We start from the raw sequence: 27,808 nt of genomic DNA, 5'->3' as shown, positions 1-27,808 counted from the left end.
TGCGTTTCATTTCTGACAGGACCCGCGTCAGATTGCCTTTTGGTCCTGTATGTAACGGGATCAGGGTACAACATTCTTCTCCGATAATATCACAAACGCCTTGGTCTGCAGCCATTCTTGCTTCCAGGATAAATCTGTTCTGTAGGGTCATAATGGATGTAACATGCAGTTGTTCTCTTATCAGACCTATCCCTACTATGGTGAAGTTGATAAATCTCTGTTGATTATACCATAGGTAATTTACCCATCGGCTATTCCGTGCTATGTACTGGGCATTGTTGATGGGTCCTACAAATGGAACTGATCCTACTGCTCGTCCACTTTTTACCCATTCTGTTCCTATAGCAGTGTGTTCTTCAGGGATCCCGTATGGGACTTGGTCCCAACTAATGTATACTTCATCAGTACTTTTCCAGTCCCAGCCGTGCTCCTGACTGTTGTCCATATAGGTTTTGTCATTGGAGTTCTCGGTATCTCTCCTATTTCTGGGGTGGTCCAGAGTGTCTTGTTGCGTTATTAAAGATAGCTGACCTGTTAACATTAATGGTGCACACATACCTGTCCAATTGGGTGGTAATTTAGACAATAGTGTAGTATTGTGCTCACATATCCAGAAGATATCCCCTAGTGGCTCCGTACCCTGTCCAAAATCTGCCAGGCGGTATTGAGCCATGTAGGAGGAGTTCTGTTCGTAAGTTACACGACCTCCATTGGGTATCACCTGCTTGCATTGAATGCGGGCTTTTGGCCTGGTGGTACATGACTTGGTGGTAGTTGTGGTGTTCCCTGTCTCTATTACCGGATACCATGTCTCCATGCCGCATTGTATTAGTCCTGCTGCATCTGTCATTGCCCCTGTTTTTGCATTAACAACGTTTTCTAATTCTCTCCCTCTTACTATGCAGAAAGGAAAAATCAATCCATCCGGTTTGTGAACTACTGGGGGAATTACCGTGGTAACATCATATCCTGTATATTGGAGCCGGTGTGGGCAAATTTCATCATCTTTGCTCCATCCCTTTGTTTTCCCTGCCATATGCATTGCACACTGAGCGAAACACCTGCCCTCGTTAAAATATGGGCAGCTTCCTATTGCGCTTCCTGGCAGTATTTTGAACTGCGGAATTCTTTTCGCATTATAGCAGGCGATGCATTCCCGTTTCTCTTTCTTGGCTGCAGCCATTTCCTCCGCTGAGAATCTAAGCCATGTCTGAAACATGTTACTACTCCATTGTGTAGATCGTAGTTTTTCCAGATCCCTCTTGTGTCGTTTGTTTGCTAATTGTATTTTATCTCTTGCTTCCCCTATTGTCATTTCCTGTCCTGTTTCCTGATGTTGGCATGCGATGTTTGTGCATTTTACCTGAATGATCACCATCCCTTCTCCCCGGCATTCTGCGTTGAGCGGATAACCCAGCCATTCCTTCCCTACTGGTTCAGCTGTGGCATAGGCTATTGCTAACACATGTTCATAGATGTCCGCTTTTATATACACTGTTGGTGTGACTACCCCTTTATCCACTATGCCCTTGTTAGTTGCTAACGTAATCATGGCCATGGCACATCCATCTAGTGGGTGCTGAGTGTGTGATTGGTGTGTGTTGGTTAATATAACTTCCCCCCTTGCTAACCCTCCCAAGGTTAGCACTATAAGGGCAAACCAACTAATTTGAATCAGACCAATCGTGGCCCGGCGTTGGCGGGTAGTCTGGAGTCGATGGGCCCACCTCCCCTGTGGGTGAGGCGGGTGGTGGCGACCCGGCAGACGTCTGAAGTCCTGATGGCCCTGCTTGCACATCAGGAGCGTCATCAGTACGTGACACAGCATGGTCCTCAACTGCTCTTTCACCGCTGCCTGTAGGCACTTCCCCTGTTGCAGGATCAGGCGACACCTGTCCATCAGTCGAGCCAGAACTACTAGTAGAACCGCTCGAACTACTTTGTTGACGATGAGCCCGTAGTCTGGCCGACCGTCGCTGTGCGTGAGAGGAGCTTGAGTCACTTGAGCTACTATGGGCAGGGCTAGTGTTAGCGGGCGTGGTCTGGGGGCCACGTTGCGCGTCCCCTTCAGCATGCTGCCGTGAGTCAGTGGTGCCTAATTGGTCAGGAAAGTGACCAGGCGGGTCAGGCGGTCGATGGCGGGTGCAGTGGTTGCGATGGAACCAAAATGGCTTACCTTCAACTTTCAAAGCAGTGGGCGTAGTGAGCACCACTTTAAAAGGCCCGTCTCTACGAGGCTCGTTCCACTGACGTCTAAAAACCCGTATATACACTTGGTCTCCCACCCGGATGTCACGGACATCTACTGGGATGTGTGTGTCGTCTTTGCTGTTGGCCTCTTTCACCTGTTGAAACACAAGCCTGTGAATTTGAGACAAAGCTTTCAGATAATCGCCCAGCTCTCGTTCCAGCTGCTGCAATGGAGGCCCCTCCGTCGGCCCTCTGTGTTGTGGAAGGGGCATCGGGCGACCTGTAAGCATTTCATGGGGAGTTAGATGTGTTAGTCGGTTAGTTTGGGAGCGCATGGCCATTAAAGCAATTGGTAAAGCATCCACCCACGTGAGCTTATGGTTGCTGTCGGCAGCAATCTTAGCGATTTTAGTTTTCAAAACTCCATTTGCTCGTTCCACTGAGCCTTGTGATTGCGGATGGTAGACACAGCCAAATTTCTGTTTGATGCCCAATCTACTGAACATCTCTTTGATTACCCGTGAGATAAAATGTGGTCCACTATCTGACGAGATAGTGTCTGGTATTCCAAACCTGGGGAAAACCTCCATACACAAAAACCTAGCTACTACTTTATGGTCATTTCTAGCTGTCGCACAAGCTTCAACCCACCTACTAAACCGACACACAACCACCAATAGGTATCTTTTTCCCTGTACCCTGTCAATCATGTCCACAAAATCCATCATCAGGTGTTTAAACGGACCCTCAGGCACTGGAATATGTGCCAATGGATGAGTAAACATTTTTCTAACATTATACTTTGGACAATGTTGGCATATGGACAGTTCTCTGTCAACCATTGCAGCCATGTATGGTGACCACCATACAGCTTGCAACTTTCTCAACACTTGAACTCTGGAACAGTGGTCAGGTTCATGTACTGTCTTGATTGCAATTACCAATAACGACAATGGCAACACAAAATGCCCATGGCTACTCCTCCATAACCCATTGTGTGGAGTGGCCGTTCGTATGGCCCCCCTTTGGAGCCATAACCTTTGTTCTGCTTCAGAAACTCTGTTTTGCGCCTGTATCAATGAAGCCATGTTGGTTATAGGGGCACAATCCTGTTCAAACAGTATGGGCCCCTGAGTGGCCTGTCCTGTTGCCGCTTTTGCTGCAGCATCTGCATGATTATTGCCTCTAGCCACCGGTGAATCATTCAGCTGATGTGCTGCACATTTGACTATAGCCAATTGGGTAGGAAGCTGCATGGCCTGTATCAATTCTATCACTGCTTGCCCATGCGCCACCGGCGTGCCATCTGCACGAATAAATCCTCGTTGTTTCCAAATACTGGCATTAATATGGCATACGCCATATCCATAAGCACTGTCTGTATAAATGGTGGCACGTTTGCCCGAAGCCAGTTTGCATGCTGCTGTTAAAGCTTTAATCTCTGCCAATTGTGCAGAACATGGTTGGTCGAGGCTCACTGATTGTATTTGGGTAAATGTGTCGTCCAAATTGAGCTGAACTATGCCATAGCCAGCTTTTGTTCCTGTGTCTCCTCGTACACAAGATCCATCTACAAACAAAACTATGTCCGACGGAATCGGCTGGTTGTACAGGTTGTCGCGTACTTGCAAGAAACTATCTGTTTCTTTAAGGCAGTCATGAGGCTCCCCTTCAGTAGGCAAAACCATTCGTGTTGCTGGATTTATCGTGGTGCATCGCTGTATTGTTAGCTCTGACCCTGACAACAGGACCTCATAGCCTGTTCGCCTGGCCTGGGTTATTACAAAACGTGGGCCGGTAAGCATTGCATGCAGTTGGTGAGACGTATATAGTATTACAGGGTGTCCCATGGTTAACACTGACGCCTTTTTGTAGGCAAATGCAGCCGCCGCTAATCCCTGGTAGCAGGGTGGCAGCCCTTCCTCTACCCTATCTAATTTTGTGCTATAGTACGCTATTGGTTGCTTACCGGTAGGAGACACCTGCATCAATACCGCACATGCATGTCCCTGTCTTTCAGCTACGTACAGGTGAAACGGCTTGCGATAGTCGAGATTGGCTAAAACTGGGGCAGTCTGCATATCTTTCTTAAGGAGTTGAAACGCTCCTTCTGCTTCCTCAGTCCATTGGAGTTGCGCTGACTGTGGGGTTTGTCCAGCTGCTCGTATCAAAGCTCTTAATGGAGCTGTTTTAATGGCATAGTCACATATCCATGGTCTGCTATATCCTGTCATTCCCAGGAAAGATAACATCTGGCCTACTGTTTGAGGCTTAGGGGCTTGACTTATGGCCATCAGCTGGGAGGGGGCAATGTGCCTTCCTTCCTCACTCAACTGTCTGCCCAAATATTCTACAGATGTTTGACAAAACTGCAGTTTATTTTTGCTCACTTTGTGTCCTCCTTCAGCTAAAACTGTTAGGACTGTGAGTGAATCTTTTTCACACTGTTCTTTGCTGCTAGAGCATATCAAAATGTCATCCACATACATTAAGGTGGTAGACTGTATGTCCAGATGGCTGAGATCATTTGCTAAAACTCGGTTAAATATCGACGGGGAGTGAACAAAACCCTGAGGGAGACGTGTATAAGTATACTGTTCCCCCTCATAGGTAAACGCAAATAGGAACTGCGACTGTGGATGAACTGGAACACTGAAGAAGGCAGAGCACAAATCAATCACTGTGTACCACTTTGTTCCTGGAGGTATGTTAGACAGTAAAGTATGTGGGTCTGGAACAACAGGTATTTCTTCTGCAACAACAGCATTAACTGCCCTTAAATCATGCACCAATCTATAGTCATTTCCATTTGGCTTTCGTATTGGAAAAATGGGTGTGTTGCATGCACTGTCAGTTTTCACTAAAACTCCTGCTTCTACCAGTCCTGAGATAATGGGCCTTATCCCTGCAACAGCTTCTTGTTTTAACGGATACTGTTTTTGCCTCGGTAACCTAACTTCTGGTTTTATGTGAACATATAGGGGCTCTGCAGATTTTACGAGACCTACATCTGTCTTGTGTGCTGACCATACTTGTGGCGGAACTTGCTCCAACAAAGCTTCATGCTCTTTTGCAACCATCATCTGTTTCCTATCATGTCTGGGTAACTGCACCTCTTCCGCTATGGCCTCGTCTGCTTTTGTTATGCTGATCTTGAGGAACTGCCCGTCAGAGGAAATGCAAATGGGCTTACAGTCTGTAGGTGTCCATTCCTGTACTAGTTGTGCCTTCTTCATCATTGGTCCTAAATCATGTGACTCAAAGTTTTCTGCTATCAACAAGGTGATGTGTGGCGATGATCCCGGTACTTGGAACCATTCTTTTACCTCCTCCGTGCCTATCACCTCAGCAGCTGCTCCTTGGGGTCCCACAATGATGGCATCATACTGGAGGACTGTCGTATGGTTATTCATTGCTTCCAACCAGCACGTCTCATAGTCATCGTGGTCTTGATTTCCGTCATATAGCATCGTACAATGTAGAGGAAGACTTGGCTCTCGTGCCTTCTCAAACTGATGGATTATCAGCGGCTTCCATGTTTCCCATGCATGTATCAGAAACGCATCTGGTGAGGTTAGCCTGATCCAAAACACTCGTGCTTCTTTCCTTTGGCCTGTATTTTGTGAAAAGTCTGTCGTTGCCACTTGGGACATCATGGGGCTTGTGTGAGGGCTGACCTTATTTGGGACATCAAAGTATATGCCATTAGGTGAACACATTATTGTGGCATTTAACTGGCACAGTATATCACGCCCTAGTAAATTGATTGGTGTGTCTGCTGAATATAGCATAGGTGCACATACTACTGTGTCTCCTATTTTCATTGGAACCGGTTCAGTCAGGGGTATTATTTGTGTTTTCCCAGAGAAACCAACTGTTCGTATTTTCGATGCCGAAAGGGGAAGTCCGGCTCCATCTCTGCCTATGCATGAGTATGTGGCACCTGTATCTACCATAAATTTATGCTGCCGATTTTGTATTATAACGTCTATGGTAGGTTCACTTTGTGGCTGTTGCGTGAGTACAGGCGTTATCACTTCCCCCTCTTGTTCCTCTGGGCTCCCCTATTGCCACTGAGCTGCAGGTCCCATCCACAGGCCCTGATTTAAAGCTCCCGGCCATGGGTTGGTAGGACAGTCTCTCTGTACGTGTCCTGTCACTCCACATCCCCAGCACTGTAGCTGTTGTCGACCTACCGGTGTGGGTGGACCATTTTGGGAGTATTGTGTCTGCTGTTGGTCGTGCAACGTCTGGTCAGGTCCTCGTTGATATCGTGTTGGCGGAGGTCCTCTCCATCTTCCACGCTGGGGTGGTCCTATATTCTGCATTGGCCTTCCTCTTCCGGGCGGCTGATAGTTGCCTTGTCCCCCCTGATTGAAGTGCACATGAATTGGAGGGGCCTGCTGCATGGGTGCGTGGACAGGCTGCTGTCCTGTAGGATAACCTGCTGGGTTAGTGGGGATCATTTGCTGTCCTTGGGCAGGGGCCAGTGTAGTTGTGTACACTGGAGCTTGTGTCACCTGTACTTCCGTTTGTTTTCCTGTAGCCCCCTCAGGCTTGAATTCAGGAGCAGCCACCGTCACTGGCGCCTGGTTTTTCACCTTTTCACGGTTCTTCTTTTGTTTCGTCAGTTCTCCTATCTGCAGCTGGGTTAGCTTACCGGCCAGCATTCTGTTCTGCTCCTCAGTAGCCCGTTTCTCATTTCTGTAGACATCCACGTAGTGTACGAGGTGTTCAGTGAACACAGGCCAGTCCAACTTCATCAGCCCAACAACTCCATTCAGCTTATGTTGTATCTCCTTTGGCATGGCATTCTTTACATACAACTTAAACAGAGCTTTTGATGATTCATTTACATTCCATTCACTGCCTGTCTCTGTCTTCCATTTCCGTTGGAACTGATGCAGGAACTGTAGAGGGCTGTCTTCATCCTTCAAGCTTTCCCTTTCTAATTTTGAAGGATCCATTTTAGAAGGATATTTGTCTCTCAAGGTTTTCCATACCTGTCCCCGAATAGCGTTAAAAGGGGTGTGGTCATAATTGTGGCTCTTTGTCAGTCCTACCACCCCTGCTTCTTCAAAGATCTCTCCCGACACATGTTGACCCGTGATCTTCATCAGTAGTGCTTTGATGTCTCCAGCAGCCAGTTTTATCCCGCCCGTGTTGTCTTCAAATGCTGCTATCCATCTATCAGCTCCTTCTGTTAGTGCAGGAAGACGGTTTATTAATCCTGTGATGTCCATAAATCCCCATGGCACATACCTCTCTGTGTTACCTGGTCCCTTTACCAGCAGTGGACCCATGGCATGTCCGTGGCTCCCGTCATCATTTCTTGTTTCATCCTCTGATTGGCATTCTTCTGCAGGTGCTTTCTTGTTTGCCCTACTGGGTGGACAAAGTGTTGCTTTCTTGGGCCTTTTGTGTTCATAGGGTCTTTTCCTTGTGGTCCGATTGCGCGCATAGGGTATTTTCCCGCTCCTCAGGTCCATTTCCCCTGCACCAGTGGCTTCTTCCGTTAACTCTACATCCACTGTAAACTGGTGTTCAGCTATTTCGCATTCCTCTCTGTTATTACAATCATCCAAACAGTCTATGCGACGTGCTTCGTTGAGCTCACGTTCCCTGTCGAGCTCTTCCCGCAGAAATGATTCGCTTAATTCACGTGTTCTGTTGATTTCATTCACCACTTCTCTCTCCACCTCGTCCATCATTCTCCGTAATCTTTCCGTCTCTTTTGCCGAATCCCCTGCCCATCTCATGTCCGGTGACCCCCAGGCTTTGTAGGGTGACTGTTCCCTTTGTACCTGGCGCGTGTCTTGTTCCACCCTTACTTGTCCTGTCCTGCATCTTTCCGCCTCCTTCGTCAGGCTTGCAGCCTCTCTGACCCTCTGCTGTTCTCTACGGCTCCATTCTATTAACATGTCCCTTCTGGTCTTTTCTAATTGTTCTTGTTGTCTGTCTCCTGCTTCCTGGATTTGCCTATAGGCCATCTCTTCTGGCAGACTACTCCTTCTAGTGGTCCTATGGTGTATCTCTTGGGGTGTCAGGTATGTTCCTGCCTCTCTATCCCTAGCTCTTCTTGAGGGTGCTCCTCCTCTTGAGCTATCCCTTCCGATTGGCAGCTGTATCTCAGATGTAGCATGACACATGCCACGCGGTATTGGCTCTGGATCTGGTTCTTTACTGGAGTGTATGCCTGCCTTCAGGCTGCTTGCTCCCAACACCTCACTGGACCCGGAATCACTAGAGTCCGAGTTCAGTGATCCGTTGTCTTGCTCCTCTGTTTCTTCATCATACCTTAGTTCCCTTTTTTCCCTGGGGACCTTTCTTTTTCCACCTGAATGTTTTCCTGATTTCATTGTTACCACTAATGTCCCTGTTACTTTACCATCTACTCCGCCAGCCATTAGTGGGTACTGTCCTCCATGTTCTTTTCCATACGGGGGAGGAGGGGCTGATGCTTCCTGCATTAACATCTGTCTATGTGTACCCTCCATTTTAAAGTACTGCAGAATATCCTTCTGTTCCGCGTTCTTCAGTCTCTCCTTCTGATGTTTTTGGTCGTTTCTTTTATCTTTACGTCTTAGCTCCTCTTCCACATTGTCACAATTTTTTAGATCAAAGGTTCCCTGTACGGGCCACTTATTATGGCCTGCTGTGGTCCTGTTCCATCTGCCCATACACTTTTGAATTTTCCTTTTTTGTGTGGGATGACGCAGCATGATAAGCTCAGCGGGTGTCAATTCTTCAGATTGTTTACTCAGCTTGACCCCCATGACCTTGCCCTTGGTCTGTTTACTTTATCTGAAACGCACTCCCTTCTTGTGCCAACTATCCTCCAGCTCCAGCCAATTCCGACTTCACTTTGCTCACCAATTCACCTCTGGGTATTTGTATGTATCCCTACACCACCTTCTATGATGATCTGCCCACTCTACTCTCTCTACTCTGAGTCCGGGGTATTTTGGTCGGTTATCATACAAAATGTCCTGTCCCAATATTATCTTTTGCCATTCAACAAATCCTCTATACTCTGGAAATGGGGAACCTTCTCTGTGTGTTGCGTCCACTGATATACAATCAATCCCACTTACACATGTTATAGCTCCCACGTTTTCTGTGTGTGACTCACTGTTTAGCAGTTGGGTAGGATCTACTCCTTCTTCCCACCACTCTCCGTTTCTCCACCTTTCCCTGTGGTGTTCGTTGGTGCCTACACACACAACTTCAGTGTCCCACAGAGCATTTAAACACTGTAAAGCGGGGTGAGGGGGTGTCTTCGTGAGACGATTACTCTTTCTTAAGTGTTGACATAAATCTTCATATGTTAAAACAAATGCCCACCACGGAGACAGGCTCGCATCCCTTATTTTAAACCTATACGCGGAGTAACTTTTGCTAAATGGATCAATTTCTAGATTGGTTACTCATACACTCTTCTAACTATTAAACTACTTGCACCCCGTATGCAAGATTGCTATCTAAGCTGACCTTCTAAGATCAGAACACAGCGACATTATTCACAATTCCAAACACAGCAACTTATTCAAACTTCATTTCCACTTCTATATACATTAAAAATAATATAAATGCATAAATGTAGCGTATACTGTTTATAGTTCTATCCACTTTTCCTTTCTCCACTACTCCTTCCTTATCCTCTATTCACACATATATACACAAGGCCTTTTAAAACAAAATGCTCTGGCTTCCTGCCAGTTACTACCCCTGGCTCTCTGCCAGTTATTTCCCTGGGCTCCCTGCCCGGTACTCTTCTACATCTGAGTCGCCCCGGAGAGGGCACGGCGACTTTCTTCAGATTTCTTTTTTCCCTGCTTGTGTCGCCCCAGAGAGGGCACGGCGACAGACGTCTTCAAGCGGTACTTCTACGTTAAATAACTTATTCTCTTATCTAGCTTTGGTCGTCCCTGAAAGGGCACAGCGACATTGCTTTTTCCCTGCTTGGAGTCGCCCCTGAGAGGGCACGGCGACAGACGTCTTCCAGCGGTACTTTTACTCTTATCTCATACCATCCCTGTGGTATAGATTTTTCCCTTAAATAACTTCACCACAATAAATGCTTTTCTACTTAAATTCCATTCACACTCATATTCATACTCCTTCTTACTGATTCTTTTGAGAGTTTCTCTGCATATTTCACGAACGCATAGATCATACCAGCCCCACAGACCAATGACAAACAAAGCCACATACAGATCAAACAATTAAATATCACTCTTTGACATTTATCCATCATCCCATTGTGTCAGAATCAGTCATTCTTAATCTTGGATCTGACGACAGTCCTCAACTCTTATTTGTTAGTCAACACTTATCTTATTAATTCTAAATCTAGGTCTTTTTGGGAGAGGTGACAATACCTTGTGACCGTGGGATCAGACAAAGGCCAGGGACACCACCCAATAAATTTGGAAAAAGAAAAAAGGAATTGTTTCTCACCTTTCTGGTGGATTTTGGGCCCTTGAGTTGGTCCCACCTCCTCTGACGACCCCACTGGTCCCTCGGCCGCACCGTCCCTCCTGGCTGTTAGCTCGCCAAATGACGTGGCAATAGTACGTCAATAGTTCACTTCTAATAAGTCTTCAAGGTTCTGGCTAGTAAAAAACTTGTCTTCAGCTATAGTCTAAAAGCAGTTGAGGAAACCAGTCTTCAGATCCAAGTAAAATGTTTATTTGCAGCAAAGTACAAATGAAACAAGTGAGAGGAAAACCCCGGGGTTGCTCTGGCTTGTGTCTCTTTGTCTTCTCCTTATATACTATTCTGGACCTGGGTTTTCCACGCCCCAGGCCCTTCCCCTTTATCCTAAATTTATAGGTACTTGCCACTATTATGATTACTCGTTTGATCTTAATCGTGTAAAGCAGTCTTGAAAACCCTAAAAACAGTAATGGCATCGCCTTGCCCTGATTCGCCTTTCTTGGGACTCTTCCTATTAGTTGGTCTGGGGCTGAGTTGGCTAGTAATCTTCCCATCGCAGTGTTACTGTGTGCCTACTGGGGTGTGACAGCACAACCTCGAGCTATCCGTCAGCACCCATTCATTCTCACACAACAGGTGCAACAGGCGTCTACATGACATCAGGCCGGGTGTTCTGCAACACATGTAGTTACAACTTCACCCTCTCAGTGCTACCCCCCCCAGGTGCATGCACTGTGCTCAGAGCAATTATTCTCAACACTGTGTCTGAAATGTGAGCTCTCTCACTCCTTCCTTGTCCAAGATATGGGCGTTTCAAGTTTTCTCCAGTTGAAAAAACACGTTGACCGCGGGGTCAACATTTTCACCAAAAATTCAATATTCCCCAATTTGCCCCAAAATAACACAAATTGAAGCCATTGCAGCCTGGATGCTGTGTCTGAAATGTGAGCTCTCTCACTCCTTCCTTATCCAAGATATGGGCGTTTCAAGTTTTCCTCAGCTGAAAAAAACATTGACCGCGGGGTCAACATTTTCACCAAAAATTCAATATTCCCCAATTTGCCCCAAAATAACACAAATTGAAGCCATTGCAGCCTGGATGCTGTGTCTGAAACGTGAGCTCTCTCACTCCTTCCTTATCCAAGATATGGGCGTTTCAAGATTTCTCCAGTTGCAAAAACACGTTGACCGCGGGGTCAACATTTTCACCAAAAATTCAATATTCCCCAATTTGCCCCAAAATAACACAAATTGAAGCCATTGCAGCCTGGATGCTGTGTCTGAAATGTGAGCTCTCTCACTCCTTCCTTATCCAAGATATGGGCGTTTCAAGTTCTCCTCAGCTGAAAAAAACATTGACCGCGGGGTCAACATTTTCACCAAAAATTCAATATTCCCCACTTTGCCCCAAAATAACACAAATTGATGCCATTCCTGCCTGGATGCTGCGTCTGAAATTTAAGCTCTCTCACTCCTTCCTTGCCCAAGATATGGGCGTTTCAAGTTCTCCTCAGCTGAAAAAAACATTGACCGCGGGGTCAACATTTTCACCAAAAATTCAATATTCCCCAATTTGCCCCAAAATAACACAAATTCATCCCATTGCAGCCTGGATGCTGTGTCTGAAATGTGAGCTCTCTCACTCCTTCCTTATCCAAGATATGGGCGTTTCAAGTTCTCCTCAGCTGAAAAAAACATTGACCGCGGGGTCAACATTTTCACCAAAAATTCAATATTCCCCACTTTGCCCCAAAATAACACAAATTGATGCCATTCCTGCCTGGATGCTGCGTCTGAAATTTAAGCTCTCTCACTCCTTCCTTGCCCAAGATATGGGCGTTTCAAGTTCTCCTCAGCTGAAAAAAACATTGACCGCGGGGTCAACATTTTCACCAAAAATTCAATATTCCCCAATTTGCCCCAAAATAACACAAATTCATCCCATTGCAGCCTGGATGCTGTGTCTGAAATGTGAGCTCTCTCACTCCTTCCTTATCCAAGATATGGGCGTTTCAAGTTCTCCTCAGCTGAAAAAAACATTGACCGCGGGGTCAACATTTTCACCAAAAATTCAATATTCCCCACTTTGCCCCAAAATAACACAAATTGAAGCCATTGCAGCCTGGATGCTGTGTCTGAAATGTGAGCTCTCTCACTCCTTCCTTGCCCAAGATACGGGCGTTTCAAGTTATCTCCTCAGCTGAAAAAAACATTGACCGCGAGGTCAACTTTTTCACCAAAAATTCAATATTCCCCAATTTGCCCCAAAATAACACAAATTGATGCCATTCCTGCCTGGATGCTGTGTCTGAAATGTGAGCTCTCTCACTCCTTCCTTATCAAAGATATGGGCGTTTCAAGTTCTCCTCAGCTGAAAAAAACATTGACCGCGGGGTCAACATTTTCACCAAAAATTCAATATTCCCCAATTTGCCCCAAAATAACACAAATTGAAGCCATTGCAGCCTGGATGCTGTGTCTGAAACGTGAGCTCTCTCACTCCTTCCTTATCCAAGATATGGGCGTTTCAAGTTTTCTCCAGTTGAAAAAACACGTTGACCGCGGGGTCAACATTTTCACCAAAAATTCAATATTCCCCAATTTGCCCCAAAATAACACAAATTGAAGCCATTGCAGCCTGGATGCTGTGTCTGAAATGTGAGCTCTCTCACTCCTTCCTTATCCAAGATATGGGCGTTTCAAGTTCTCCTCAGCTGAAAAAAACATTGACCGCGGGGTCAACATTTTCACCAAAAATTCAATATTCCCCACTTTGCCCCAAAATAACACAAATTGATGCCATTCCTGCCTGGATGCTGCGTCTGAAATTTAAGCTCTCTCACTCCTTCCTTGCCCAAGATATGGGCGTTTCAAGTTCTCCTCAGCTGAAAAAAACATTGACCGCGGGGTCAACATTTTCACCAAAAATTCAATATTCCCCAATTTGCCCCAAAATAACACAAATTGATGCCATTGCAGCCTGGATGCTGCGTCTGAAATTTAAGCTCTCTCACTCCTTCCTTGCCCAAGATATGGGCGTTTCAAGTTCTCCTCAGCTGAAAAAAACATTGACCGCGGGGTCAACATTTTCACCAAAAATTCAATGTTCCCCAATTTGCCCCAAAATAACACAAATTGAAGCCATTGCAGCCTGGATGCTGCGTCTAAAAATTTGAACACTCTAACTCCTTCCTTGCCCAAGATATGGGCGTTTCAAGTTTTCTCCAGTTGAAAAAACACGTTGACCGCGGGGTCAACATTTTCACCAAAAATTCAATATTCCCCAATTTGCCCCAAAATAACACAAATTGAAGCCATTGCAGCCTGGATGCTGTGTCTGAAATGTGAGCTCTCTCACTCCTTCCTTATCCAAGATATGGGCGTTTCAAGTTTTCTCCAGTTGAAAAAACACTTGACCGCGGGGTCAACATTTTCACCAAAAATTCAATATTCCCCAATTTGCCCCAAAATAACACAAATTGAAGCCATTGCAGCCTGGATGCTGTGTCTGAAATGTGAGCTCTCTCACTCCTTCCTTGTCCAAGATATGGGCGTTTCAAGTTTTCTCCAGTTGAAAAAACACGCTGACCGCGGGGTCAACATTTTCACCAAAAATTAAATATTCCCCAATTTGCCCCAAAATAACACAAATTGAAGCCATTGCAGCCTGGATGCTGTGTCTGAAATGTGAGCTCTCTCACTCCTTCCTTATCCAAGATATGGGCGTTTCAAGTTCTCCTCAGCTGAAAAAAACATTGACCGCGGAGTCAACATTTTCACCAAAAATTCAATATTCCCCAATTTGCCCCAAAATAACACAAATTCATCCCATTGCAGCCTGGATGCTGTGTCTGAAATGTGAGCTCTCTCACTCCTTCCTTATCAAAGATATGGGCGTTTCAAGTTCTCCTCAGCTGAAAAAAACATTGACCGCGGGGTCAACTTTTTCACCAAAAAAACAATATTCCCCAATTTGCCCCAAAATAACACAAATTGAAGCCATTGCAGCCTGGATGCTGTGTCTGAAATGTGAGCTCTCTCACTCCTTCCTTGCCCAAGACACGGGCGTTTCAAGTTATCTCCTCAGCTGAAAAAAACATTGACCGCGAGGTCATCTTTTCCACCAAAAATTCAATATTCCCCAATTTGCCCCAAAATAACACAAATTGATGCCATTCCTGCCTGAATGCTGCGTCTGAAATTTAAGCTCTCTCACTCCTTCCTTGCCCAAGATATGGGCGTTTCAAGTTCTCCTCAGCTGAAAAAAACATTGACCGCGGGGTCAACATTTTCACCAAAAATTCAATATTCCCCAATTTGCCCCAAAATAACACAAATTCATCCCATTGCAGCCTGGATGCTGTGTCTGAAATGTGAGCTCTCTCACTCCTTCCTTATCCAAGATATGGGCGTTTCAAGTTCTCCTCAGCTGAAAAAAACATTGACCGCGGGGTCAACTTTTTCACCAAAAATTCAATATTCCCCACTTTGCCCCAAAATGACACAAATTGAAGCCATTGCAGCCTGGATGCTGTGTCTGAAACGTGAGCTCTCTCACTCCTTCCTTATCAAAGATATGGGCGTTTCAAGTTCTCCTCAGCTGAAAAAAACATTGACCGCGGGGTCAACTTTTTCACCAAAAAAACAATATTCCCCAATTTGCCCCAAAATAACACAAATTGAAGCCATTGCAGCCTGGATGCTGCGTCTAAAAATTTGAACACTCTAACTCCTTCCTTGCCCAAGATATGGGCGTTTCAAGTTTTCTCCAGTTGAAAAAACACGTTGACCGCGGGGTCAACATTTTCACCAAAAATTCAATATTCCCCAATTTGCCCCAAAATAAAACAAATTGAAGCCATTGCAGCCTGGATGCTGTGTCTGAAACGTGAGCTCTCTCACTCCTTCCTTATCCAAGATATGGGCGTTTCAAGTTTTCTCCAGTTGAAAAAACACGTTGACCGCGGGGTCAACATTTTCACCAAAAATTCAATATTCCCCAATTTGCCCCAAAATAACACAAATTGAAGCCATTGCAGCCTGGATGCTGTGTCTGAAATGTGAGCTCTCTCACTCCTTCCTTATCCAAGATATGGGCGTTTCAAGTTCTCCTCAGCTGAAAAAAACATTGACCGCGGGGTCAACATTTTCACCAAAAATTCAATATTCCCCACTTTGCCCCAAAATAACACAAATTGATGCCATTCCTGCCTGGATGCTGCGTCTGAAATTTAAGCTCTCTCACTCCTTCCTTGCCCAAGATATGGGCGTTTCAAGTTCTCCTCAGCTGAAAAAAACATTGACCGCGGGGTCAACATTTTCACCAAAAATTCAATATTCCCGAATTTGCCCCAAAATAACACAAATTGATGCCATTGCAGCCTGGATGCTGCGTCTGAAATTTAAGCTCTCTCACTCCTTCCTTGCCCAAGATATGGGCGTTTCAAGTTCTCCTCAGCTGAAAAAAACATTGACCGCGGGGTCAACATTTTCACCAAAAATTCAATGTTCCCCAATTTGCCCCAAAATAACACAAATTGAAGCCATTGCAGCCTGGATGCTGCGTCTAAAAATTTGAACACTCTAACTCCTTCCTTGCCCAAGATATGGGCGTTTCAAGTTTTCTCCAGTTGAAAAAACACGTTGACCGCGGGGTCAACATTTTCACCAAAAATTCAATATTCCCCAATTTGCCCCAAAATAACACAAATTGAAGCCATTGCAGCCTGGATGCTGTGTCTGAAATGTGAGCTCTCTCACTCCTTCCTTATCCAAGATATGGGCGTTTCAAGTTTTCTCCAGTTGAAAAAACACTTGACCGCGGGGTCAACATTTTCACCAAAAATTCAATATTCCCCAATTTGCCCCAAAATAACACAAATTGAAGCCATTGCAGCCTGGATGCTGTGTCTGAAATGTGAGCTCTCTCACTCCTTCCTTGTCCAAGATATGGGCGTTTCAAGTTTTCTCCAGTTGAAAAAACACGCTGACCGCGGGGTCAACATTTTCACCAAAAATTAAATATTCCCCAATTTGCCCCAAAATAACACAAATTGAAGCCATTGCAGCCTGGATGCTGTGTCTGAAATGTGAGCTCTCTCACTCCTTCCTTATCCAAGATATGGGCGTTTCAAGTTCTCCTCAGCTGAAAAAAACATTGACCGCGGAGTCAACATTTTCACCAAAAATTCAATATTCCCCAATTTGCCCCAAAATAACACAAATTCATCCCATTGCAGCCTGGATGCTGTGTCTGAAATGTGAGCTCTCTCACTCCTTCCTTATCAAAGATATGGGCGTTTCAAGTTCTCCTCAGCTGAAAAAAACATTGACCGCGGGGTCAACTTTTTCACCAAAAAAACAATATTCCCCAATTTGCCCCAAAATAACACAAATTGAAGCCATTGCAGCCTGGATGCTGTGTCTGAAATGTGAGCTCTCTCACTCCTTCCTTGCCCAAGACACGGGCGTTTCAAGTTATCTCCTCAGCTGAAAAAAACATTGACCGCGAGGTCATCTTTTCCACCAAAAATTCAATATTCCCCAATTTGCCCCAAAATAACACAAATTGATGCCATTCCTGCCTGGATGCTGCGTCTGAAATTTAAGCTCTCTCACTCCTTCCTTGCCCAAGATATGGGCGTTTCAAGTTCTCCTCAGCTGAAAAAAACATTGACCGCGGGGTCAACATTTTCACCAAAAATTCAATATTCCCCAATTTGCCCCAAAATAACACAAATTCATCCCATTGCAGCCTGGATGCTGTGTCTGAAATGTGAGCTCTCTCACTCCTTCCTTATCCAAGATATGGGCGTTTCAAGTTCTCCTCAGCTGAAAAAATCATTGACCGCGGGGTCAACATTTTCACCAAAAATTCAATATTCCCCAATTTGCCCCAAAATAACACAAATTCATCCCATTGCAGCCTGGATGCTGTGTCTGAAATGTGAGCTCTCTCACTCCTTCCTTATCAAAGATATGGGCGTTTCAAGTTCTCCTCAGCTGAAAAAAACATTGACCGCGGGGTCAACTTTTTCACCAAAAAAACAATATTCCCCAATTTGCCCCAAAATAACACAAATTGAAGCCATTGCAGCCTGGATGCTGTGTCTGAAATGTGAGCTCTCTCACTCCTTCCTTAGCCAAGATATGGGCGTTTCAAGTTTTCTCCAGTTGAAAAAACACGTTGACCGCGGGGTCAACATTTTCACCAAAAATTCAATATTCCCCAATTTGCCCCAAAATAACACAAATTGAAGCCATTGCAGCCTGGATGCTGTGTCTGAAATGTGAGCTCTCTCACTCCTTCCTTATCCAAGATATGGGCGTTTCAAGTTCTCCTCAGCTGAAAAAAACATTGACCGCGGGGTCAACATTTTCACCAAAAATTCAATATTCCCCAATTTGCCCCAAAATAACACAAATTGATGCCATTCCTGCCTGGATGCTGCGTCTGAAATTTAAGCTCTCTCACTCCTTCCTTGCCCAAGATATGGGCGTTTCAAGTTCTCCTCAGCTGAAAAAAACATTGACCGCGTGGTCAACTTTTTCACCAAAAATTCAATGTTCCCCAATTTGCCCCAAAATAACACAAATTGAAGCCATTGCAGCCTGGATGCTGTGTCTGAAATGTGAGCTCTCTCACTCCTTCCTTATCCAAGATATGGGCGTTTCAAGTTTTCACCAGTTGAAAAAACACGTTGACCGCGGGGTCAACATTTTTACCAAAAATTCAATATTCCCCAATTTGCCCCAAAATAACACAAATTGAAGCCATTGCAGCCTGGATGCTGTGTCTGAAATGTGAGCTCTCTCACTCCTTCCTTATCCAAGATATGGGCGTTTCAAGTTCTCCTCAGCTGAAAAAAACATTGACCGCGGGGTCAACATTTTCACCAAAAATTCAATATTCCCCAATTTGCCCCAAAATAACACAAATTCATCCCATTGCAGCCTGGATGCTGTGTCTGAAATGTGAGCTCTCTCACTCCTTCCTTGCCCAAGACACGGGCGTTTCAAGTTATCTCCTCAGCTGAAAAAAACATTGACCGCGAGGTCAACTTTTTCACCAAAAATTCAATATTCCCCACTTTGCCCCAAAATAACACAAATTGAAGCCATTGCAGCCTGGATGCTGTGTCTGAAATGTGAGCTCTCTCACTCCTTCCTTGCCCAAGATACGGGCGTTTCAAGTTATCTCCTCAGCTGAAAAAAACATTGACCACGAGGTCAACTTTTTCACCAAAAATTCAATATTCCCCAATTTGCCCCAAAATAACACAAATTGATGCCATTCCTGCCTGGATGCTGCGTCTGAAATTTAAGCTCTCTCACTCCTTCCTTGCCCAAGATATGGGCGTTTCAAGTTCTCCTCAGCTGAAAAAAACATTGACCGCGGGGTCAACATTTTCACCAAAAATTCAATATTCCCCAATTTGCCCCAAAATAACACAAATTCATCCCATTGCAGCCTGGATGCTGTGTCTGAAATGTGAGCTCTCTCACTCCTTCCTTATCCAAGATATGGGCGTTTCAAGTTTTCACCAGTTGAAAAAACACGTTGACCGCGGGGTCAACATTTTTACCAAAAATTCAATATTCCCCAATTTGCCCCAAAATAACACAAATTGAAGCCATTGCAGCCTGGATGCTGTGTCTGAAATGTGAGCTCTCTCACTCCTTCCTTATCCAAGATATGGGCGTTTCAAGTTCTCCTCAGCTGAAAAAAACATTGACCGCGGGGTCAACATTTTCACCAAAAATTCAATATTCCCCAATTTGCCCCAAAATAACACAAATTGAAGCCATTGCAGCCTGGATGCTGTGTCTGAAATGTGAGCTCTCTCACTCCTTCCTTATCCAAGATATGGGCGTTTCAAGTTCTCCTCAGCTGCAAAAAACATTGACCGCGGGGTCAACATTTTCACCAAAAATTCAATATTCCCCAATTTGCCCCAAAATAACACAAATTCATCCCATTGCAGCCTGGATGCTGTGTCTGAAATGTGAGCTCTCTCACTCCTTCCTTATCAAAGATATGGGCGTTTCAAGTTCTCCTCAGCTGAAAAACACATTGACCGCGGGGTCAACTTTTTCACCAAAAAAACAATATTCCCCAATTTGCCCCAAAATAACACAAATTGAAGCCATTGCAGCCTGGATGCTGCGTCTAAAAATTTGAACACTCTAACTCCTTCCTTGCCCAAGATATGGGCGTTTCAAGTTTTCTCCAGTTGAAAAAACACGTTGACCGCGGGGTCAACATTTTCACCAAAAATTCAATATTCCCCAATTTGCCCCAAAATAACACAAATTGAAGCCATTGCAGCCTGGATGCTGTGTCTGAAATGTGAGGTCTCTCACTCCTTCCTTATCCAAGATATGGGCGTTTCAAGTTTTCTCCAGTTGAAAAAACACGTTGACCGCGGGGTCAACATTTTCACCAAAAATTCAATATTCCCCAATTTGCCCCAAAATAACACAAATTCATCCCATTGCAGCCTGGATGCTGTGTCTGAAATGTGAGCTCTCTCACTCCTTCCTTATCCAAGATATGGGCGTTTCAAGTTCTCCTCAGCTGAAAAAAACATTGACCGCGTGGTCAACTTTTTCACCAAAAATTCAATGTTCCCCAATTTGCCCCAAAATAACACAAATTGAAGCCATTGCAGCCTGGATGCTGTGTCTGAAATGTGAGCTCTCTCACTCCTTCCTTATCCAAGATATGGGCGTTTCAAGTTTTCACCAGTTGAAAAAACACGTTGACCGCGGGGTCAACATTTTTACCAAAAATTCAATATTCCCCAATTTGCCCCAAAATAACACAAATTGAAGCCATTGCAGCCTGGATGCTGTGTCTGAAATGTGAGCTCTCTCACTCCTTCCTTATCCAAGATATGGGCGTTTCAAGTTCTCCTCAGCTGAAAAAAACATTGACCGCGGGGTCAACATTTTCACCAAAAATTCAATATTCCCCAATTTGCCCCAAAATAACACAAATTGAAGCCATTGCAGCCTGGATGCTGTGTCTGAAATGTGAGCTCTCTCACTCCTTCCTTATCCAAGATATGGGCGTTTCAAGTTCTCCTCAGCTGAAAAAAACATTGACCGCGGGGTCAACATTTTCACCAAAAATTCAATATTCCCCAATTTGCCCCAAAATAACACAAATTGATGCCATTCCTGCCTGGATGCTGCGTCTGAAATTTAAGCTCTCTCACTCCTTCCTTGCCCAAGATATGGGCGTTTCAAGTTCTCCTCAGCTGAAAAAAACATTGACCGCGTGGTCAACTTTTTCACCAAAAATTCAATGTTCCCCAATTTGCCCCAAAATAACACAAATTGAAGCCATTGCAGCCTGGATGCTGTGTCTGAAATGTGAGCTCTCTCACTCCTTCCTTATCCAAGATATGGGCGTTTCAAGTTCTCCTCAGCTGAAAAAAACATTGACCGCGGGGTCAACATTTTCACCAAAAATTCAATATTCCCCAATTTGCCCCAAAATAACACAAATTCATCCCATTGCAGCCTGGATGCTGTGTCTGAAATGTGAGCTCTCTCACTCCTTCCTTGCCCAAGACACGGGCGTTTCAAGTTATCTCCTCAGCTGAAAAAAACATTGACCGCGAGGTCAACTTTTTCACCAAAAATTCAATATTCCCCACTTTGCCCCAAAATAACACAAATTGAAGCCATTGCAGCCTGGATGCTGTGTCTGAAATGTGAGCTCTCTCACTCCTTCCTTGCCCAAGATACGGGCGTTTCAAGTTATCTCCTCAGCTGAAAAAAACATTGACCACGAGGTCAACTTTTTCACCAAAAATTCAATATTCCCCAATTTGCCCCAAAATAACACAAATTGATGCCATTCCTGCCTGGATGCTGCGTCTGAAATTTAAGCTCTCTCACTCCTTCCTTGCCCAAGATATGGGCGTTTCAAGTTCTCCTCAGCTGAAAAAAACATTGACCGCGGGGTCAACATTTTCACCAAAAATTCAATATTCCCCAATTTGCCCCAAAATAACACAAATTCATCCCATTGCAGCCTGGATGCTGTGTCTGAAATGTGAGCTCTCTCACTCCTTCCTTATCCAAGATATGGGCGTTTCAAGTTCTCCTCAGCTGAAAAAAACATTGACCGCGTGGTCAACTTTTTCACCAAAAATTCAATGTTCCCCAATTTGCCCCAAAATAACACAAATTGAAGCCATTGCAGCCTGGATGCTGTGTCTGAAATGTGAGCTCTCTCACTCCTTCCTTATCCAAGATATGGGCGTTTCAAGTTTTCACCAGTTGAAAAAACACGTTGACCCCGCGGTCAACGTGTTTTTTCGGTTTTTTCGGTCAACATTTTTACCAAAAATTCAATATTCCCCAATTTGCCCCAAAATAACACAAATTGAAGCCATTGCAGCCTGGATGCTGTGTCTGAAATGTGAGCTCTCTCACTCCTTCCTTATCCAAGATATGGGCGTTTCAAGTTCTCCTCAGCTGAAAAAAACATTGACCGCGGGGTCAACATTTTCACCAAAAATTCAATATTCCCCAATTTGCCCCAAAATAACACAAATTGAAGCCATTGCAGCCTGGATGCTGTGTCTGAAATGTGAGCTCTCTCACTCCTTCCTTATCCAAGATATGGGCGTTTCAAGTTCTCCTCAGCTGAAAAAAACATTGACCGCGGGGTCAACATTTTCACCAAAAATTCAATATTCCCCAATTTGCCCCAAAATAACACAAATTCATCCCATTGCAGCCTGGATGCTGTGTCTGAAATGTGAGCTCTCTCACTCCTTCCTTATCAAAGATATGGGCGTTTCAAGTTCTCCTCAGCTGAAAAAAACATTGACCGCGGGGTCAACTTTTTCACCAAAAAAACAATATTCCCCAATTTGCCCCAAAATAACACAAATTGAAGCCATTGCAGCCTGGATGCTGCGTCTAAAAATTTGAACACTCTAACTCCTTCCTTGCCCAAGATATGGGCGTTTCAAGTTTTCTCCAGTTGAAAAAACACGTTGACCGCGGGGTCAACATTTTCACCAAAAATTCAATATTCCCCAATTTGCCCCAAAATAACAAAAATTGAAGCCATTGCAGCCTGGATGCTGTGTCTGAAATGTGAGGTCTCTCACTCCTTCCTTATCCAAGATATGGGCGTTTCAAGTTTTCTCCAGTTGAAAAAACACGTTGACCGCGGGGTCAACATTTTCACCAAAAATTCAATATTCCCCAATTTGCCCCAAAATAACACAAATTCATCCCATTGCAGCCTGGATGCTGTGTCTGAAATGTGAGCTCTCTCACTCCTTCCTTATCCAAGATATGGGCGTTTCAAGTTCTCCTCAGCTGAAAAAAACATTGACCGCGTGGTCAACTTTTTCACAAAAAATTCAATATTCCCCAATTTGCCCCAAAATAACACAAATTGAAGCCATTGCAGCCTGGATGCTGTGTCTGAAATGTGAGCTCTCTAACTCCTTCCTTGCCCAAGATATGGGCGTTTCAAGTTATCTCCTCAGCTGAAAAAAACATTGACCGCGGGGTCAACATTTTCACAAAAAATTCAATATTCCCCAATTTGCCCCGAAATAACACAAATTGAAGCCATTGCAGCCTGGATGCTGTGTCTGAAATGTGAGCTCTCTAACTCCTTCCTTGCCCAAGATATGGGCGTTTCAAGTTATCTCCTCAGCTGAAAAAAACATTGACCGCGGGGTCAACATTTTCACAAAAAATTCAATATTCCCCAATTTGCCCCGAAATAACACAAATTGAAGCCATTGCAGCCTGGATGCTGTGTCTGAAATGTGAGCTCTCTAACTCCTTCCTTGCCCAAGATATGGGCGTTTCAAGTTATCTCCTCAGCTGAAAAAAACATTGACCGCGGGGTCAACATTTTCACAAAAAATTCAATATTCCCCAATTTGCCCCGAAATAACACAAATTGAAGCCATTGCAGCCTGAATGCTGTGTCTGAAATGTGAGCTCTCTCACTCCTACCTTATCCAAGATATGGGCGTTTAAAGTTCTCCTCAGCTGAAAAAAACATTGACCGCGGGGTCAACATTTTCACAAAAAATTCAATATTCCCCAATTTGCCCCGAAATAACACAAATTGAAGCCATTGCTGCCTGGATGCTGCGTCTAAAAATTTTAACACTCTAACTCCTTCCTTGCCCAAGATATGGGCGTTTCAAGTTCTCCTCAGCTGAAAAAAACATTGACCGCGGGGTCAACTTTTTCACCAAAAATTCAATATTCCCCAATTTGCCCCGAAATAACACAAATTCATCCCATTGCAGCCTGGATGCTGTGTCTGAAATGTGAGCTCTCTCACTCCTTCCATGCCCAAGATATGGGCATTTCAAGTTATCTCCTCAGCTGAAAAAAACATTGACCGCGGGGTCAACTTTTTCACCAAAAAATCAATATTCCCCAATTTGCCCCAAAATAACACAAATTGAAGCCATTGCAGCCTGGATGCTGCATCTAAAAATTTTAACACTCTAACTCCTTCCTTGCCCAAGATATTGGCGTTTCAAGTTCTCCTCAGCTGAAAAAAACATTGACCGCGGGGTCAACATGTTCACCAAAAATTCAATATTCCCCAATTTGCCCCAAAATAACACAAATTGAAGCCATTGCAGCCTGGATGCTGTGTCTGAAATTTAAGCTCTCTCACTCCTTCCATGCCGAAGATATGGGCGTTTCAAGTTCTCCTCAGCTGAAAAAAACATTCACCGCGGGGTCAACTTTTTCACCAAAAAATCAATATTCCCCAATTTGCCCCGAAATAATACAAATTGAAGCCAATGCAGCCTGGATGCTGTGTCTGAAATGTGAGCTCTCTCACTCCTTCCTTATCCAAGATATGGGCGTTTCAAGTTCTCCTCAGCTGAAAAAAACAATAACCGCGGGGTCAACATTTTCACAAAAAATTCAATATTCCCCAATTTGCCCCGAAATAACACAAATTGAAGCCAATGCAGCCTGGATGCTGTGTCTGAAATGTGAGCTCTCTCACTCCTTCCTTATCCAAGATATGGGCGTTTCAAGTTTTCACCAGTTGAAAAAACACGTTGACCCCGCGGTCAACGTGTTTTTTCGGTTTTTTCGGTCAACATTTTTACCAAAAATTCAATATTCCCCAATTTGCCCCAAAATAACACAAATTGAAGCCATTGCAGCCTGGATGCTGTGTCTGAAATGTGAGCTCTCTCACTCCTTCCTTATCCAAGATATGGGCGTTTCAAGTTCTCCTCAGCTGAAAAAAACATTGACCGCGTGGTCAACTTTTTCACCAAAAATTCAATGTTCCCCAATTTGCCCCAAAATAACACAAATTGAAGCCATTGCAGCCTGGATGCTGTGTCTGAAATGTGAGCTCTCTCACTCCTTCCTTATCCAAGATATGGGCGTTTCAAGTTTTCACCAGTTGAAAAAACACGTTGACCCCGCGGTCAACGTGTTTTTTCGGTTTTTTCGGTCAACATTTTTACCAAAAATTCAATATTCCCCAATTTGCCCCAAAATAACACAAATTGAAGCCATTGCAGCCTGGATGCTGTGTCTGAAATGTGAGCTCTCTCACTCCTTCCTTATCCAAGATATGGGCGTTTCAAGTTTTCTCCAGTTGAAAAAACACGTTGACCTCGGGGTCAACATTTTCACCAAAAATTCAATATTCCCCAATTTGCCCCGAAATAACACAAATTGAAGCCATTGCAGCCTGGATGCTGTGTCTGAAATGTGAGCTCTCTCACTCCTTCCTTATCCAAGATATGGGCGTTTCAAGTTTTCTCCAGTTGAAAAAACACGTTGACCGCAGTGTCAACATTTTCACCAAAAATTCAATATTCCCCAATTTGCCCCGAAATAACACAAATTGAAGCCATTGCAGCCTGGATGCTGTGTCTGAAATGTGAGCTCTCTAACTCCTTCCTTGCCCAAGATATGGGCGTTTCAAGTTATCTCCTCAGCTGAAAAAAACATTGACCGCGGGGTCAACATTTTCACAAAAAATTCAATATTCCCCAATTTGCCCCGAAATAACACAAATTGAAGCCATTGCAGCCTGGATGCTGTGTCTGAAATGTGAGCTCTCTAACTCCTTCCTTGCCCAAGATATGGGCGTTTCAAGTTATCTCCTCAGCTGAAAAAAACATTGACCGCGGGGTCAACATTTTCACAAAAAATTCAATATTCCCCAATTTGCCCCGAAATAACACAAATTGAAGCCATTGCAGCCTGAATGCTGTGTCTGAAATGTGAGCTCTCTCACTCCTACCTTATCCAAGATATGGGCGTTTAAAGTTCTCCTCAGCTGAAAAAAACATTGACCGCGGGGTCAACATTTTCACCAAAAATTCAATATTCCCCAATTTGCCCCAAAATAACACAAATTGAAGCCATTGCAGCCTGGATGCTGCGTCTAAAAATTTGAACACTCTAACTCCTTCCTTGCCCAAGATATGGGCGTTTAAAGTTCTCCTCAGCTGAAAAAAACATTGACCGCGGGGTCAACATTTTCACAAAAAATTCAATATTCCCCAATTTGCCCCGAAATAACACAAATTGAAGCCATTGCTGCCTGGATGCTGCGTCTAAAAATTTTAACACTCTAACTCCTTCCTTGCCCAAGATATGGGCGTTTCAAGTTCTCCTCAGCTGAAAAAAACATTGACCGCGGGGTCAACTTTTTCACCAAAAATTCAATATTCCCCAATTTGCCCCGAAATAACACAAATTCATCCCATTGCAGCCTGGATGCTGTGTCTGAAATGTGAGCTCTCTCACTCCTTCCATGCCCAAGATATGGGCATTTCAAGTTATCTCCTCAGCTGAAAAAAACATTGACCGCGGGGTCAACTTTTTCACCAAAAAATCAATATTCCCCAATTTGCCCCAAAATAACACAAATTGAAGCCATTGCAGCCTGGATGCTGCATCTAAAAATTTTAACACTCTAACTCCTTCCTTGCCCAAGATATTGGCGTTTCAAGTTCTCCTCAGCTGAAAAAAACATTGACCGCGGGGTCAACATGTTCACCAAAAATTCAATATTCCCCAATTTGCCCCAAAATAACACAAATTGAAGCCATTGCAGCCTGGATGCTGTGTCTGAAATTTAAGCTCTCTCACTCCTTCCATGCCGAAGATATGGGCGTTTCAAGTTCTCCTCAGCTGAAAAAAACATTCACCGCGGGGTCAACTTTTTCACCAAAAAATCAATATTCCCCAATTTGCCCCGAAATAACACAAATTGAAGCCAATGCAGCCTGGATGCTGTGTCTGAAATGTGAGCTCTCTCACTCCTTCCTTATCCAAGATATGGGCGTTTCAAGTTCTCCTCAGCTGAAAAAAACAATAACCGCGGGGTCAACATTTTCACAAAAAATTCAATATTCCCCAATTTGCCCCGAAATAACACAAATTGAAGCCATTGCAGCCTGGATGCTGCGTCTGAAATGTGACCTCTCTCACTCCTTCCATGCCCAAGATATGGGCGTTTCAAGTTCTACTCAGCTGAAAAAAACATTGACCGCGGGGTCAACATTTTCACCAAAAATTCAATATTCCCCAATTTGCCCCAAAATAACACAAATTGAAGCCATTGCAGCCTGGATGCTGTGTCTGAAATGTGAGCTCTCTAACTGCTTCCTTGCCCGAGATATGGGCGTTTCAAGTTATCTCCTCAGCTGAAAAAAACATTGACCGCGAGGTCAACTTTTTCACCAAAAATTCAATATTCCCCAATTTGTCCCGAAATAACACAAATTCATCCCATTGCAGCCTGGATGCTGTGTCTGAAATGTGAGCTCTCTCACTCCTTCCTTATCCAAGATATGGGCGTTTCAAGTTTTCTCCAGTTGAAAAAACACGTTGACCGCGGGGTCAACATTTTCACCAAAAATTCAATATTCCCCAATTTAACCCAAAATAACACAAATTGAAGCCATTGCAGCCTGGATGCTGCGTCTAAAAATTTTAACACTCTAACTCCTTCCTTGCCCAAGATATGGGCGTTTCAAGTTCTCCTCAGCTGAAAAAAACATTGACCGCGGGGTCAACATTTTCACCAAAAATTCAATATTCCCCAATTTGCCCCAAAATAACACAAATTGAAGCCATTGCAGCCTGGATGCTGTGTCTGAAATGTGAGGTCTCTCACTCCTTC

The sequence above is a fragment of the Genypterus blacodes genome, unplaced genomic scaffold, assembly GCF_046128005.1.
Source record: "Genypterus blacodes isolate CSIRO-AG114 ecotype Tasmania unplaced genomic scaffold, CSIRO-AGI_Gbla_v1 ptg000044l_1, whole genome shotgun sequence".
Lineage (NCBI taxonomy): Eukaryota > Metazoa > Chordata > Actinopteri > Ophidiiformes > Ophidiidae > Genypterus > Genypterus blacodes.
Note: the sequence above shows the minus strand (reverse complement) of the source record.